This window comes from Pinus tabuliformis, chromosome Q (genome assembly GCF_031772625.1).
Source record: "Pinus tabuliformis cultivar Carrire ecotype Pingquan chromosome Q, CPIR1, whole genome shotgun sequence".
Taxonomy (NCBI): Eukaryota; Viridiplantae; Streptophyta; class Pinopsida; order Pinales; family Pinaceae; genus Pinus; species Pinus tabuliformis.
The window spans coordinates 1,322,995,430-1,322,998,479 of record NC_142296.1 but is presented as its reverse complement, the minus strand read 5'-3'; positions in this window follow the sequence as shown (position 1 = coordinate 1,322,998,479).

The window sequence follows — 3,050 nt, the reverse complement described above, 5'->3', positions numbered from 1 at the left end:
TTCAGGGTTCCTTAAGGAAGACCTCGACAGTCCTGCAGTTGGCAGATCGCTCCACCGTGACTCCTGAAGGGATTGTGGAGGATGTTTTGGTCTCTGTTGACTCTTGGGAGTATCCTGCGGACTTCTTGGTCCTTCAACCAAAGGCAAAGCTTACTAGATACCCCCTTATTTTGGGAAGGTCTTGGTTAGCCACTGCGGATGCTTACATAAGCTGCCGAGCAGGAAACATGACCATCAAAAATGGTCCTATGTCCAAGCAGCTAGTCCTATACCCTCCTGCCCAACCTCTGCTAGAGCATGACTTACCACTTTGGTTGGAAGAAGGAGAAGAGGATGAGGTATACTATTCACCCTTGTGCACCTTAGAAACCACCAATGGAGGTCCTCAAACCGAGGATGATTTGATTGAGACCTTGATTCAGAATCCGCCTCCCAGTGCATTGTCCTTAGAGAAATTGGTGGAGGATACTCAAGCCAGCACCTTAGTGGACCTCTGTGTGACTGATCCAACCTCTCCCAGAGTTAAAAACGTGGAGTTTGGCCCCAAGAGAACGTTAAAGATCAGCTCCTCCCTATCTCCTTCCTAGGAAAAGGAGCTGTATAGCCTGCTGGCGAGTCATCTAGATGCTTTTGCTTAGAGCTATAAGGAGATGAAAGGAGTCCATCTTCGGTCTGTACCCATCACATCTACATTAAAGAAGATTGTAAACCGGGCAGGCAACCTCAGAGGAGAATGAATCCAGCCCTTAAGGACTTTGTCAAAGAAGAATTGAAAAAATTGTTGGATGCAGGATTCATCTACCCCATCTCAGACAGCGAGTGGGTTTCCCCTATGGCGTTGGGATCCAAGAAAAATGGGAAGTGGAGAATCTGTGTGGACTACAGAGAACTGAACAAAGCCACCAAGAAATACCACTTCCCTCTGCCTTTCATAGATCAAGTGTTGGATGGATTGGCGGGAATGAAGTTTTTCTCTTTCCTAGATGGGTTCAGTGGGTATAACCAGATCCAAATCAGCCCGGAGGACCAAGATAAGACCACCTTCACTTGTCCTTGGGGTACCTTTGCTTACCGAGTCCTTCCCTTTGGGCTATGCAATGCTCCTGCCACTTTCCAAAGAGCAGTATTGAGCATCTTTTCTGAGCTGGTCCATGATTCGGTGGAAATCTATATGGATGACTTCACTCCTTATGGGTCCAACTTCCAGGAAGCATTGTCCAATCTGGGAAAAGTTCTAACCAAATGCATTGAGATGAACATGTCCCTTAGTCCTGAAAAATGTGAATTCCTGATGACTGAAGGGACCGTGCTAGGACATACCATTTCTCGCTAAGGATTACAGGTGGATCCTAATAAAATTTCTCTCATAAAAAAGGTTCCACCTCCTCAGAAGGTAAGAGATGTTCGGAGTTTCTTAGGCTTAGCGGGATATTATAGAAGATTCATTAAAGACTTCAGTAAGCTAGCCTCGCCATTGTTTGGCCTCTTAGAAAAAGATGTTGAGTTCAAATGGACGGACGACTGTCAGAGGGCTCTGAATGAATTAAAGAATAAGTTGGTGTCCGCCTCGATCTTGAGAGGTCCAAACTGGGCCCTACCTTTCCACATCCACGCTGATGCCTCGAACAAAGCCATAGGGGCAGCCTTAGGACAGGTTGAACAAAAACTCCCATATGCCATATACTTTGTCAGCAAAAACTTATCCAAGGCAGAAATGAATTATACTGTAACTGAGAAAGAGTTCTTGGCCGTGGTCCATGCCCTGAACAAGTTCCAACACTACATCACTGGCTATCAAACATTTGTACATACTGATCATGCTACAATTAGATATTTAATGAATAAACCTTATGTGAATGCTCATATTATTAGATGGTTACTTTTGTTGCAGCAGTTTGATTTGACTATCGTTGACAAACCAGGTAAAGAAAATGTTGTTGCTGACTTCTTATCTAGACTGGATTTACCTACAGGTGAAGATGGAACAGTGGATGACCAGATGCCAGATGAACATCTGTTTGCTATCTCAGTACTCTCTCCATGGTTTGCTGATATAGAAAACTACCTGGTCTCAGCACAATTCCCTCCGCATCTATCCTCAAAAGAGAAGAGCAGATCATGAGAAAAGTGCCTCATTCACTTGGATCGAGGGTAACCTGTTCAAACTTGGCCCCAATCAGATCTTAAAGCGTTGTGTAAGGGAGGAGGAAGTCTTTGAAATCCTCCTAACCTGTCATGATGGGCCTTGTGGAGGACATTTTGCAGCCAAGAGGACTGCCTTCAAATTCTACAGGCAGGCTACTATTGGCCCACGCTTCATCCAGATGTCAGAAGATATATCAGCCAATGTGACCGATGCCAAAGGATGGGGAAGTCGACTCCAAGGGACGAAATGCCTCTCCAACCTCAAGTGACTCTTGAACCATTTGAGAAGTGGGGTATGGATTTTGTGGGTCCTATCAACCCTCCTTCAAGGCAAAGGTCTTACATCATTGTGTGCACAGACTATCTGACAAAGTGGGCAGAAACCAAGGCAATCAAAGCAGCGATAGAAGAGAAGGTGGCTGAGTTTTTAAGAGAAAACATCTTCTACAAATTCGGCTACCCAAGAGAGTTAGTGACCGATCAAGGAAGCTAGTTCACCTCCAACTTAATTGAAGACTTGCTCGCTCATCACAAGATCAAGCATAGGACTTCCACCCCATATCATCCTCAAGCAAATGGGTAGGTGGAGGTCACCAATAGAGCATTAGAAGGGATTTTGACTAAGGTGGTGAGCAGTAGTAGAAAGGATTGGGCAGATCACCTGGTTGAGGCCACTTGGGCTTAAAACACCACCTGGAAGAGCACAACCGGCTTCACACCTTATGAGCTGGTCTATGGGAAGAAAGCTTTACTGTCAATCAAATTCGAGTACAACACATTGAGGATGGCAGCTCAGCTAGACCTAGACCTCAGCCATGCTCAACAGGAAAGGTTATTGCAACTGAATGGGTTAGATGAACACTGAATGCAGGCCCTCCTTCACTCAGAAGTGGTTCAACTTCAGA